We start from the raw sequence: 15,526 nt of genomic DNA, 5'->3' as shown, positions 1-15,526 counted from the left end.
GCGCCTTGGCGCCGCGGACGCGCACGGTCTCCATGAGGCCTGTGGTGATCGTGCCGAATAGCCAGGATAGCACGACTGCATCCATCCTGCGCCAGGATGGGACGTTGGGGAAGGCTGTGTTGGAGAGGACGTGGTCGGCGAGGGAGTAGCGCTCGAGGGTGAGGAGGACGAGATCGCGCCACCGATTGTAGTGCGAGGAGAGCGGGTCCAACACGAGTGGCATGAGGGCCTTGATGTTTTGGACGGACGCAGCCTGAGCGTGAAGGTTGGCGACGGTGGCAGCCTCGTAGAGGATGTTGGCGTCATGTGGACCATCGCCATCATCGTCCTTGATGGGAGGGTCGACGCGGTCACGAGCTGCGGTAGCCACGCGCTCAAGGTTTGCGGCAGCCGCGCGTTCGTGCTCCAGAGTGTCGAGGGCGGCGCGCACACGGGCCTGTGCATCGGTAGCCGCTTTGGTGACTGCATTGGCAGCGGCGACGAGCGCTTGACGCTCCATGGCAGCCTCCTGATCCCGAGCTGCGACGGCCGCGCGTGTCTTGGCAGCGGCGACATCGGTCTCGCATGTAGTGGTAGCAGCTCTAGGGGGTTCGGGCTCCATGTAGCAATGGGCAGCGATCGGCGGCGACGGTGCGCGTAGTAAGAAAGGAATCAGCAGAAGCGGTAGGTCACGGGTTCGGGAAAGCCTGTGATACCATGATAGCGGAGGTAATCACGCAAGATTGAGATGAATATCTGGAGATAACGCAGGTTACATATATAGGCCAACAACTGATGCTATCCTCCTCAAGATTTATGGAAACATGATCAAGGGAGGGCACGGTTGGAGGCCAGGCGTGATTTCCGTATGCAGGCCAACAGAAGGCGGCGCATGCAGGCCCTAGGCTAACTAATCCAGGATTGCTAACAGACTATCTATCGTCCCTTGCACCCTAATGCCTGGCAACGGGGTAAGCCGCTACCCAGGCAACTCTACCCATGCTCACACTCGAGACATAGAAAAGCTTTTCTACGACTAAACGGTTGTATGAGTTTCTATTACTATTTTGCTTTATTTGTTTATTAACTTCTAGACTGCTTATTCGGAATTTTTTTTTTCCGGAGAGACAGTCAGGTGGCTTAACGGGTACTCCGTACTGAAAACTAAAAACGGCGTATTGTGCATGCACCAAAGTGGATTCCAATGAGAAGGGATGGAGTTTAAGGCCATGACCTTAGGGTTGTGAAAAAGTTCCTTATCGAGTCCACGAGTGCCGTCCCATTGCTTGTGCTATCTGGTCCTGTTCGTGCTCTGATGGCGCCTATGGCCATGCTGAAGGTTACGACGCTTTCCACTCAAGTCGGACTTAAGAGCATCTCCAACCGAACTCTCATCCCATTCATTACCCTATTTTTTAGCAAAAAAACACTCAAATGGCTCTCCAACTGATCCCTCATCTGGCTCTTTATTTTTGAGGGATCCCTACTTGCATCCCTCGATCGTCAGATGTAGGAAGCAGCTGTCGGCTCCCTATCCCTCAACGTCAGCTCCTTCCCGCCACAGACATCTCCTTCGCCGACCACGCTAGGTACACCTTCTACCTCTGCTTGCCCCGTGCCGCGGGCTCCTCCGCTTTGCCCCACGCCGTCAGCTCCTTTGCTTGCCCCGTGTCGCCAGTTGCTCCGCTTGTGGCTTGCCCCGCGCCACCGGCTGCTCCGCTTGCGGCCTGACCCGCACCGCCGGCTCCTTTGCTTGCCCCCACACCGCTGGCCCCCTTGGCCGCCCGTGCCACCGACCCCCTTGACCGCTTGCGTCGTCGCCTTTGGTCCTCCAGTGCCCCTGCCCCCTAGATCTGAGCGAGAGGGCCGGGGGAGAGGAAGGTCGATTGGGAGAGACAGAGGGCCGACACAGAAGGAAGCCGGCTAGGAGAGAGGGAGGCCGACTGGGAGAGGGGGCCGACACAGAGGGAGGCTGGCTGGAGAGATGGAGAGGGAGGGTCGGCCAACAACATCATTTTAATACTAGAAATTTTGTAATACTAGAAATTGGAACAAAGAGTAGCCGTTGGGAAAAAATAGCCATTTGGAAAAAATCGTTAGAAATATAGCCGTTAGAATTAATTTGGTAGTTACAAGATATGAAATATAGGGGTTAAATTTAGGGAGTCGGTTGGAACGCATAGAGAAATAGGGGCCAGTTTGGATAGGGAGAATCCCTATATGAAAATATAGGAGGTCGAATATAGGGGACCGTTTGGAGATGCTTTAAGGTTGACCATAATAAGCGTCTCGAATAGTGGCTTATATCTTCTGAACTAATCGAATGGAGAAGCGAGTAAGGCTGTGCACGATAAGTTGTCAAACACATTCAGTACCAGGCACCTACGATGCTCCCATTTTAAGCGCAGAACATTTAAGATAATTATCTTAGGTTCTAACAAACTACCAAGTTCATATTACAGACTGCAGGAAATAGAAGTCTTAAGGTGATGATGCGAAGGTCATCGTGTCCACATAGCCCTTGGTTGATCCATACATCTCCACCATCTGGTCCGCTTCCTTGTCGGTTTCCCCAAGGAACTTCGCCTGAAGTACGTCGGTGTTGATCTTCAGGTAGTGCGCATTCAGAATGGCTAGCACCTAAGCCATCGCCTCCTCCGCGCCTTGCCGGTCCTAGCTCGAGATGTGCCCGACCACCGTCGGCTAGAAACCTCCAAAGGCCTCGGCGAGCTTGCTCGCCTGGGTGGCCAACCCGGCGGCACCGACGTCCTCCACAGGTTGCACCTAGATTCTGACTCTGACAGGTTCATCCTGCAACGTATCTAGGGTCGTGACGAACTGTTGTCGAATGGAGCCTCTTTGAGCCTCCTAGGCTAGGGCGTCACGGGTCTCGGACAGCTCTACATGAAAAAGACATTGGGTTAAAAAAAAAAGACAAGGCATGGCGTGTTCAAGACATCGAGAAGCTTACCATTAGATTTGTTGTCCAACTAGTAGCGCATCCCCTCCTTGGACAGTTGGAGGCCCACCTCGTCCAACCGACGATCCTTCTCGGCAAGCTCACCTTCGAGCCCGACTAGCTTGGCACTCACCTGTTGAACTTCGTTGCGGAGCTTGTGCATTCGCGACATGCCCAACCCCAAAACCTCAGGTCAACACATGTGTCTTGAAGGGTAGCACTTATCATAAAAAAGACGCCCAAGAAGTCTTCCAGTTACGGTTGTTGGGGCCGATCTAAGGATAGACTAATACATATGTCATATATTGAGCCAGAAATCAAACTCATTATACAAAGACTTCATAGATAATAACAAAACATAATGTTGCAGAAAACTAATCAAAACATTTTAATTAAATTTATTTTACCGAGAAAAACATGTAAAAGCCTTTATCTAATTGATTAATGAAGAGTAACTATTTTCACATATGTTGCAGAAAACTACAACTTTTGGTGGCTATTTCAAAAACTTACAACTATTTTGACACATATTGCAAAAACTACAACTTTTTCAATGTGGGTCCACCTGTCATCCGCTAAGGAATGTAATAGGAGGATTAACCTTAGGCTCACATGTTGTTAGAGGATGACAGGTGGGCTCGCGGTGAGAGTTGTAGTTTTCTGAAACATGTGTCAAAATAGTTGTAGGTTTTTTAAATTTACTCACTAATGAATTTACCAAAATTTTCTATTAAAGAACCTATTTTGTGATTATCGGATTTTCAGGAATTATTTTTCTATGGGAAAATGGCTTTAATTGCGCAACGGTGACGTTAGCCTGCTGTCTGGTATGCTAATTGGGCTGGTTGCGCTGACTAAGCCTGCCATGTCGGACATATCTGCCTACATGGTGTACTAACGTGGTCGTGCAGACTGGGCTCACTTATATTTAAATCTGGCACGCAAATTTTAAATCGGACGGTCGAGATCAATAGGGGCGAAGGGGTACGAGGTTCCTAATCCTAGCTGTCTGGGGGTGATCGAACGGTGGATATCTGGCCTACCTCAAGTCTAGCGACGCATAGCGTCTGCGACGAGCTCAGGGCGGCAGCGCTTCGTCGGAGATGGCGAAATTGGTGCTGTGTGGCTCGGACGACAACGACGAGCGGCGGAAAAGGATCCCTGGTCAATGGGGATCTCATTTTGGTGGTGTGTGATTGTCGGGAAGCGGCGTAGTGCCTCAGCAACAGCGAGGGAGCTCAGCGGCACTCAGGCTACAAATCGTGTGGGGAAAAGTGGTGGAGGGGCTGGTGATGCTCTAGGGGGGTCAAGGGGGGTTTATATAGCCCGTGGTGTCGGATTTTGCGTGCGATTTCCAATTCTGAGCTCCAAATCCTCACACGATTGGTCCTCCTTTCCTTTCTTTGCTCGTGGTTTCCATGTTTGCAGTCGCACAGTGATTTCCTTCCTTTTCTCGACACGGGATTGACTCGGATTTGTTGGACGTGGTTCGGAGAGGGGAAAGGAGGGGGTGAGGGAGACAGAGCTGACAGGTGGGGCATGTCGCAGGCGTGAGAGAGAGGGAGGGAGGGGTGCGGGCGGGCGCGACGTAGTGTAGGCGTGGGCTGGCAAGCCGATTTGACCCAAATGCAGAAGGAGAGGGGGAGTGGGTCAGGGTGTGGTTGGGCCAAGGGGGGAGCTGGGGCAGCTTGTGCCGAGAGGGGGGGGGGTGTGGGCGGATGGAGCGGGCCGGACCGAGGAAAAAGAAGGGGAGGGAGAGATGGGCTAAGAGAGAGTCCGGGTGAGGGGTTTTCCTATTCTTTTTTTCTTGTTTTCTATTTTCCAAACATTTTCTTATGCAAATTTTTTTAATTCCGATATTTGATTTATGAAAAAGGGCATTTTAGACATTTATTTAATTATTTTCTTGAGAATTTTTTCGGTGGCAAATTTAGGATGTTACAACGGTCGCCTTGAGCCTGGGTCCCCTTGGCGACATCCCTCTTGGGCATATCACCGGGCAACCCTTGAACAAGTGTCTCATTCACCTCGGGCGACGAGACTTCTACCTCCGCACCTCCTTCGGTAGGAGTTGGGGGCTTAGTGGTCTCGTCCCCTCATTCGGCCTCGAAGGAGTTGCCCTCCTGGATCCGAGGTTGTGGGGGCTAAAGGGCTGGCGTTGGCGCTCCAAGCAATTTGTGACAAAGAAGCTAAAGATCGCATTTTTGAAAACGTAAGGAAGGTGTCAAGGCTAACATCCGTACCTGGGTTTCTTCAAGTCTCAGGACGTCTTCAACTAGCTGAGGTAGGAACCTGCTCTCTTGGATGTCTTCTAAGGAGCGTCTACCTCGACTGCAACTTTCGGCGCGGACTAGGTCACGACGGCTGAAGTGCTCGTGCCAACAACTGCCTTTCCATGATCTTGGTTCTGTAAGAAAACAAGCACGATAGGATCGAAACACGAGACACAATTTTTTACGTGAAAAACCCTTGTGGGAAAAAACCACAGGCGCTAATCGGCAATCTTCACTATATCAGGGATGTGTACAAAGTAGGAGATTGCAATGAGCATCTCAACTTTCCTGACAACTTACAAGATATATTTATAGAGGTGGACACATACGACTCGAGTCTAATACGGACTGTTCCGGAACATAGGCCGAATGCGCCCCTTATATGGCCCAACAAAAATTCGGATCATAATCCAACAAACTCCACCTTGAGACGAATTCCATCTTGTAGCAAATAAAGAATCATCAATGAACTCCCTTCAATAATAAATATCACTGACGCCAAAAGTCTCTAGAACTCAAACTGTAACACCAACTAAACTTGAGCATAGCTCAAAACTGCCTTTGTCATCATATCAACAAGATTATCATAAGTGTTTATCTTGCATATTTTAATATCACCTTGAACAATGGCATCTCGAATATAATGATGCCTCACATTAATGTACTTTGTTCTTTCATAAAACATTTGATCCTTTGTAAGGCAAATAGCATTCTGACTATCATAGAAAATATTAATACAATAATTATCTCCACAAAGCTCAGTGTGCAAACCTCTTAGCCAAATAATTTCTTTGCATGCTTCAGAAATAGCCATATATTCAGCTTCAGTAGTTGATAAAGTAACAGTAGCCTGCAAACATGTTTTCCAACTAACAGCATAATCATCAATAGTGAAAACATAACCTATGAGAGATCTTCTTTTGTCCAAATCACCAGCATAATCTGAGTCAACATAACCAACAAGTTCATCTCCAGATTTTTCAAACTGCAAACAAACATTAGAAGTACCACGCAGATATATGAAAATCCACTGAACAGTTTGCCAATGCTCTTTGCCAGGATTAGCTATGAATCTACTAACAACACTCAGTGCATGAGATAAATCAGGACGAGAGCAGACCATAGCATACATATGTGAGCCAACTGCACTTGAATATGAAACTCTAGACATATACTCAACATCATAATCTGACTCAGGACATAACGCTGAAGATAATTTGAAATGTGCAGCTAACGGAGTACTCACTGGTTTTGCATCATGCATATTAAAACGACGAAGGACCTTCTCAATATAACCTTGTTGACTAAGATATAACTTGCCAACTTTCCTATCTCTAATGATCTCTATGCCAATAATTTTCTTTGCTGCATTTAAATTCTTCATCTCAAATTCACTATTCAATTGTGATTTCAATTTGGCTATTTCTGATTTATTCTTTGCATCAATCAACATATCATCGACGTAGAGAAATAAATAAATAGCTGAACCATTAACAATCTTCAAATAGACACAACTATCATAATCAGAACGCTTAAAACCATTAGAGAGCATAAATGAGTCAAATCTCTTATACCACTGTCTAGTGGATTGCTTCAAACCATAAAGAGATTTTTTTAATTTACAGACAAGGTCTTCTTTTTCAGGAATAACAAAACCTTCGGGTTGATCCATATAAATATCTTCATCTAACTCCCCATGTAAAAATACAGTTTTAACATCTAATTGCTCAAGTTCATAATCATGTATAGCATCAATACTGAGTAAAGTGTGAATAGAACTATACTTCACAACAGGGGAGAAGACATCATTATAATCAATACCTGGAATCTGGTTATAACCTTTAGCAACTAACTTTGCTGCTTTATTAGGAGAAATACCTTCCTTTCTTTTGAAAATCCACTTGTAACGAGCATGCTTCTTCTCTTTTGGTAATTTGACTAAATCATAAGTACCATTCTTTTTAAATGACTCTATTTCATCTTGCATTGCAGTCATCCAATTATTGCAATCAGAAGAAGTAATAGACTCATTATAATTAGAAGGTTCTGTATTACCTTCAACTTCTTCTGCACAATTCAAAGCATAGACAATAATATTACACTCCTCAATTAACCTCTTGGATGGATTAATTTATCTTCTAGGCTTGTCAACTGCAATAGAATATTGTGTAGACTGCACAACGGGAGAAGAAGGTGGAACACTAGACGAATCATGATCAATAAATAAATTTTCAGCGATATGTGCATCTTGTACAGCAGCATTTGGTGTACTTTCTGCATTAATAAAATGCTCCACCTGTATGCTAGAATTCTGCTGACTTTGAACAGGAGCATTAGGCAACATAGCAGATTCATTAAAGATAAAATTCCTACTAATCACCACTTTTTGTGTTGCAGGATTTCACAATTTATAACCTTTAACACCAGATTTAAAACCAAGAAAGATACACTTAATAGCTGTAGGCTTCAATTTATCATTATCAACGTGAGCATAAGCAGGACAACCGAAAATCCTCAATTCTGAATAATCAGCTGGAGAACCAGACCATACCTCAATTGGAGTTTTCTTATCAATGACAATATTTGGTGATTGATTAATAAGATAGCAAGCAGTGGAAACGGCTTCAGCCCAAAAAACGCCTATGTATACCTGTATTAGACAACATGCAATGGGCCCTTCAGATGATAATTCTGTTCATACGTTCAGCTACACCGTTTTGTTTTGGAGTACCAGGAACAGTACAGTGCCTCGCAATGCATTCAGACTGACAATATGAATCAAATTCATCAGAACAAAATTCATCCCACTATTAGTGCGAAATTTCTTTACCTTCTTTTCAGTTTGCCTTTCAACCATAACCTCCTAGAGTAATCATCAATAATAGTTAACATATAACGTGAACCACCTAGCGAAAGCTTACGAGATGGTCCCGATAAATCAGAATGCACATAATCAAAAATACCTTCTATTGTATGAACCGAAATGTTGAATTTCACCCTCTTATGCTTGCCAAAAATACAATGCTCACAAAATTTCAGCTTGTCAATGCTATGTCCATCAAGAAGACCTCTCTTGGTCAATTCTGCCAAACCAAGTTCACTCATATGCTCAAGACGCATATGCTATAGATTATTAGCATCAGAATCTGATAATGAATGTGAACTTACAGCGGCATCACTTGTGATTGTAGTGCCTCGGAGATGATATAAATTGATAGATTTTAAATCATCTTTCATTACAATAAAGGAACCTTTTTTCACCTTCGAAATACCATCTCCACCTGACCAATCATACCTTTTATTATCAAGAGTACTTAAAGATATAAGATTCATTTTCATATCTGGAACGTGCCTCACATATGTCAAGGTTCTAACAACGCCATCATGCATTTTTATCATAATTGATCCAATTCCAACAATTGGACATGGGTTGTCATCACCCATCCTAACATAACCAGCATCTTGAACAGAATTATAAGTGATGAACCAATCTCTATGTATACATATATAGAAAGACGCAGCAGAGTCAATAATACATTCATCACCACTACTAGCACATCCAGCAAAAGCAACGAGAGTCTCTGCATCATAACTATTATCGGAAGTAGCAACAGAAGCTTTACCTTCTTCATTAGATTTACCTTTCCTCTTTTCTTTATTCTCCAACTTGTAACATTCAGATATATTATGATTATCTTTCTTGCAATACTTGTAGAATTTTTTCTTGTCTCTGGACTTCGAACGACCCCTATAACCGTTCAAACTTCTACCTCTTTGGCTATTATACAAATTCTTTTCCTTTGTCCTGCAACGTACAATCAAACCTTATCCATTGGAAGTCGAGCCATCAGTAGGCACCATCTGTTTTATCTTTTCCTTGGCATGCAAGGTCTCATAGACTTCTTTCAAAGTCAGTGTATCATGACTGTATAATATGGCATCTCTGAAGTTTACAAAAGAACTGGGTAATGACAACAAAAGAATAAGACTCAAGTCCTCATCATCATATTTTACCTCCATAGACTGTAGGTCAACAATGATCTCCTTAAAGACCGAAAGATGAATCAACACAGAACCACCCTCTTGTAATTTGTGCGTGAATAGTTTCATCTTCAGATCCATTTTGTTGGTCAGATCCTTTGACATGCAGATTGATTCCAGCTTTAACCATAGAGCAGTAGCGGTTTTCTCCTGCAAAACTTTCTGCAAAATATTATTTGATAAATGAAGATAAATTTGTGACAAAACCTTACGATCCTTTCTCTTTTCTTCATTGAACCAAAACTTTTGATCTTTGTTTCTAAAATTATCAAGCGTATCATCTAGATCAGTATGCGCAAGAACAACTCGCATCTTGACTTGCCATAGAGAAAACCTTAAATCTCGGTCTAGCAGCGGAATATCATACTTCAAAGAAGTCATGATGAAGAATAATCAGCAACACAATAGCCTGCAACCCTCTGGTACAACCCTGTGTGCACGAAGCAATAAACTGCAGAAATCCTGTACACTTTGTGTACATGCAGTAATCAAAACAGAAACCAATCTCCTGGTACCTTTCCTCAGGTGCACGTAGCAAAATTTGATTTTTTTCCCCTTTCACGTGACGGGTAGGCAGGCAGCTGGAAGTCACTCGAGACTTGGATCTTCCTTTCACGTGATGGGTAGGCAGCCTTTTTTTCGCGATTAGCTTAGTGCTCGTCCACCAGCTGCAATCGCGAAGAATCGTCGAGGAATATCCCAATCGCCTGTCGATCTTCGGCCCATATTTTGGAACAATCCGTATTAGACTCGAGTCGTATGTGTCCATCCCCATAAATATATCTTGTAAGCTGTCAGGAGAGTTGAGACGCTCATTGTAATCCCCTACACTGTACACATCCCTGATGTAGTAAAGATCGCCGATTGACGCCTGTGGTTTTTTCCTGCAAAGGTTTTCCACGTAAAAAATCGTGTCTCGTGTTTCGATCTTGCCGTGCTTGTTTTCTTACAAGTGGTACCAGAGTTGGATTGGATCTACACGAGATTACGAGAAAAAAATAGATCTGTTCGTCTGTCTCTCGAGAGATGATTAATCATAATACCATCTAAGTAGTCCTGGCATGTGTTTTATATCTAAGATCGGAACACACGTCTTTTCAACATATGTCGTCACAACAAAGCTTAATAAAGAGCGAGTAATTAAATTATATTACAAGTCTTTAAAGGATTATCATTTACATCAATTTACAACACACGAACACTAGGAGGATAAAAGAACAGTCTCACCTCCTAGCCACCTAGAGATACTACGCAACGGAAAACGAAATCTATGAACAACAAAAGATGGGTGAAGCCATTTACCTTGAGGCACCACCCAAAAACCTCGTCACTTGAGTACCTTGCATTACTCTTTCTCGTCACCTACATCGGCGGTGTGAAGTAACCAAACATTAGCTCCTCATCGGTAGCACCTATAAACGCGGCGTGAGTAAGAAAGTACTCGCAAGACTTAATCTATAATGAGTACATATAATAACCCGACTCCAAGGATTATGCATTTGGATGAGTTACCAAAGAGTCAACCGCAAGGTTAAGCAGATTCATATACAAAAGCAATTTTTGACACAAATGTGTGAGCATCTACACTTAACTACATATACCTTTCTATCTTGAAATCCATAACACAAACATATCTGTAACAGAACTATCTTATCTCATCAATAGTCGTCACAAACTATTTTTTAACATACCATACCATTATCCCACATAAGTACTCTATGACTGCTACAAATAGACAAAAGCATGCTCATCGGTACCCCTGCACGGTGTACTGCAGGGGTATAAATATCCACACGACTCGAGGACCATTCGGCTTGCGTGACCACACAAGCCTACATAAGGGGTACTCGTGTCAACCTTTCTCATGTAAACACCAACCGTTTGAACAGGTGCCTCTAGGTGTTGGGTCATCTAGACTACTCCCAGAGTAAACTAGATACCCCTACAAGCCTATTATGCCCATGGCACCCGAGACATGTAAGCCAAATGGTCACAGCTACACGAGGTATTCGGCTCATCCTTCCCATAATCAGATATGTGGTTAGTACAGAAAGTGCTAGAGCTAACTGCAACAACGATCGGTGCTTAAACCTTACAAGTGGTCTATAGCATCCGGGTTCCTCTCCTGACCTACTTCTAGCACCGTCCACATCTCGCCTCATCCTCACAACTCATACTGCCTAATATCATCATTATCTTTGTGAATAATAAATAAGATCTAAGCTCGCGAACAATGGTTGATCCACCATTCGATTTCTACCGGGGACCTATACATTGCTAAGCATATCGGAGAAAACTTTTAAATTAGACAACAACATTGTTAACCCAAGTTACAAAGATACGGATCATCAATAATTCAAGGCAGGTAATGCATCAACATAGGTTCTATCCATATAACCTGATATTGGAACGTTAACGTGCATATATTATATAAGCAATAACTAATCAAATTAGACTCCACATAATCTAAATTATGAGGTGGAATATGCTTCGATTTGCCTTGCTGCTTCGGCGCCTGCCTGACACTTGCTGCGCAACACTCACAAAACTCCGGTGGCTCGGTGTCGCCTTTGATCACTTGAATAGTCGGCGCGCCACTCTCTAAATAGACAAAGAATGCATCGCATAAACAAATAAACAACGGGAAAGTGTGCATATGATGTTTCAAAATAGACAAAGAATGCATATGCATGCTTGAATTACGATAAAGCGTCATGTTTCAAAAACATTTGCAAAAGATTGACAAACGACTTGGATTTGAAAAGGTTTGAACCTCGGATAAGACGTCTTAAGTTCATAAGGCTTCGAGCAGATGGCGGTCTGACCGGCGGTATGGCGGCGGTTAGACCGTCGGCGTGCAGAGAGTTTTGTGTTCTGGTGGTCAGACTGGACCCTTGGGCGGTTAGACCACGTGGTTTGGCGATCAATCGGCCCTAGTGACGCTCTGACTCCTGATTACGGAGTTTGATTGAGGTTTTGACCTACAACTAGCGGTCAGACCGCGAGTCCCTATCGACAGCACCTTGGCTAGGTCTCTGACGAAGGCTCTGGCGATGCCTTCGACTACGAAGTGTACCAAAGCGCTCTAGGAGACTAGTGGAGTGCTTATAGGGTGGTTTGGACAACATTCACTGAGTCAAACTTGGAAAGCTCTATGGATAGGATCTAGGCTAGGGTGGAGCTCGAGTCTAAACGGAATGGGGACCGATTAGGGCTCGGGAACGATGGAAAAATGGTAAGAGATGTCTTACCTTAGTGTAAGGAAGCTTTCTATTGGAGGGGATCACTTCAGAGAAGATCTGATTTGGAGATCGGGCTCCGGAGTGGCGTACGGGCTCAGGGTGGATGAACTCGCGTAGAAACGTCTCCGGCGAAGAGGAGGAAGGGGATGAGCTCGGGGAAGTCCTCGAAGAGCTTGGGGAAGTTATCCCCGTTGATCTACGATCGTCAAACATGTCGAGGTGGATCTCTACTCTCTCTAGGGTTGATGGAAGAGTGTGAGTGAGTGAGAAGTGAGAGAGAGATCGAGAGAGTTGGCCGATTCCTTAAGTGGGCACTTTGCACCCTGGCGGTCAGACCGCGAGAGCTCCTGGTCAACTGTGGGAACGGTCTCTTTTTTATTTTCTATTCTTCTTCTCAAAAATTTTGGGGGTTTTCTTAAAGATCTCTAAACCATTTTTACTCACAAAGATACTCACATTTAGGCGAGGAAAACGCGTAAAGGTTCCAAACGTAAAACCTTTGAAATTCGATTGAACGTTTAAAATAATAATTATACACGTAAAACATAATGCTATGATGATTATACATACTTAATTACGTAATTAACGCCTTGGGATGTGACAGGTTCTCATGACTTCAACGTCATCCGAGTCCTCGCCCCGTATGCCTGCATTCTCGACCTTTGGGTGGGGTCTCTCGCGTCCTAATCGCTTCATGATTCGTGCCGACCACTACCCTGGATCGGAACTAATAGTAAAGAAGTGAAAAAGGCTCATGAGGCTTACCGACAAGATCTCGGCCTTATCCTCGGCCTCCATCTCTACGATGCGGATCGGGATGTTCTGACGGTTGGGCTCGGGGGCTGTCTCGAAGAGGAACTTGGTCCTCTGCTCCACCTCCTCTAGGGAGAGATTTGCAAATAAGAACAACTCGTGAGAAATATGCCCTTAGTACCCCCGATAACTAATCGGATAGGTGGGTACATGTCTCACCTTCTTGGGCTGGGTCCTCTCCAACTGTGAACTCCCAAGCTCCGAAAATCCTCGATTTTAGAGGACATAGGCGGCACTTGATGAAATCTCCAACGACGTCCCACGCTATCAATCCTTGCTCCTTCATATCTCGGATCTCAACGATGAGGGTCCGAGTGGCGATGGCGGTCTTCGGCGCCTCCATTCATAGCAGTCTTGCGAGCGGTGCAAGTCCTCTGTACTTGACTTGAAGTGGGGGAGGCTAGCAGTATAACCGCTTCTTGTGCCATCTTGATTAGCTCTTAGCAGAGAAGCTGATGTACTCCGCTGACTTCCCATCTCGAGAGGTGTGTGAAGACGATGAGCATGATAGAGTTGCGGTTGAGGTGGATTAGCTCAATGCCGTAATAACTGATCACGTAGAGGAAAAAGTTAGAATAGGGGAAACGGAAGCCACAACGGAAGAAATCAACGAACATGGTAGTTCAGACAGTGTCTAGGCTGGGATCTCTTGACCTTCCGCTGGTGCGCAGGTGATCAAGGTGCGTGGAGAGATGATCTCGTCGCGCTGCAGCTGGACCAAGACCTTCGAAACATTCGACGCCACCCGTGGCGGAATCATGGTCTTGGCGGCGCCAACGGCGGAACTCTCTGGTTTGTCAACCTTCTTGCGGCCCATGATGCCCGATGGGTGCGAGAGTGGGAGGCGAGAGAGAAAATGGCTTGAGGAAGACGATGACGTAGGAAGTAAACGTCGCATGGACCACCCAAGTTTCCATTTATACAAGGATGAGGGGGCACTGAACGGTTCTCTGACTAACGCAGTAACAGTTTCGACTACAACTCGGGGCCACGATCTCTTACGCCAATGCCCTGTCACATTTAATACTTGGAATCTCTTTCGATGCATGTGGGAGCAGTTGGAACAGTATCCCAGGGAAATCAGCGTATTACCCCACCGGTCGCGCACATTTTCCAAACGTTATCATGATCCTTTGCTAGGTAAAGATTCTTTTTACCACTACGCAAAATCTCCGCTGCGACGGTTCAAATTTCAAACCCGGTCAACGATGAGTATTTTCTCCCCGTCCTTTCAAATGGTTGGGATATATTTCTTGGATAACTCGGGATTCCTACTCGGATGAAATACTTACTCGGGAGCGCACATGAGTACTTGGAGGTATTCGCAATCCCGACTAGATGACTCGAGGACTCCCAGATACCGGCTAGATGTACCATCCTATCCGGGGACCCGAGTTACCATTCAAAGATGCAGTCCATCAAAATGTCTCTCTTTGCTGGACTAAGTTCTTGATTCATCGATGCCGCGTTTCACGTATTGATGGTGGGTTTGACGATGGGTAGTATAAAACTACCGTATATATCCAGATCTCCTATGATTTTCTGTATTCTCAGAGCATACATCTATGCCTAAAAAAGAAATCCCTAGATGTATGAAAACTATCCGTAATTACCAGGGTATCCTACGAATATGAAAGTTTATCTTTAAGGATAACATAATCATACTTAGGAAGGAATCCAGGAACCACACGGTAGCCCCCATATATATACGGAGCCAGAGAATCCTATAGCGGATAAGTCCACTGAAGTCCAACAAACAAGCCCCAAGCCTACAAGAGCCTCAAGCTTTCTGTATACGCGATCTAAATCGATATCTCGCTGAGACTACAAGAAAGGAGCCCTTGACTAGGTTTAGATCCATCTAGGCTAGCAAAGAACCCCCCTCCCCCCCTCCCGGTGTAATACTATCTTGAAGATCAATACAAAACCACATGATGTAGGGATCTTATCCTTCGGGAGGCTCGAGCCTATATAAATCTCTGTGTTTGGCGTGTGATTCGGGTGATTCAGCTACAGAGAGTATCCCCTACATCCTTCACATATTCGTAAGATCGGCGGTTCACAAATCGTCGATACAGTTGGCGGTTCAGAAGCGACCGGTTTTATACTCCATATTTATGTTGCTTTTATGTAATTTTCAGTACTTTGTTGCATACAGAGCCGTCTTTGCTATTTTGTTTCTATGTTCTGTCCTCAATTTATGTTCTACATAAATTTTC

General features: G+C 44.7%; 1 protein-coding gene across 4 annotated transcripts in view; it reads left to right on the top strand.

Annotated features, from left to right (window-relative positions):
• The window catches only part of LOC133898879 (uncharacterized), a 29,411-nt gene that overhangs the window by 11,483 nt on the left and 2,402 nt on the right, over positions 1-15,526 (top strand). The gene's annotated exons all lie outside the window — the stretch shown is intronic.

This window comes from Phragmites australis, chromosome 18, assembly GCF_958298935.1.
Source record: "Phragmites australis chromosome 18, lpPhrAust1.1, whole genome shotgun sequence".
Lineage (NCBI taxonomy): Eukaryota > Viridiplantae > Streptophyta > Magnoliopsida > Poales > Poaceae > Phragmites > Phragmites australis.
This window is presented reverse-complemented; position numbering and strand designations above follow the sequence as displayed.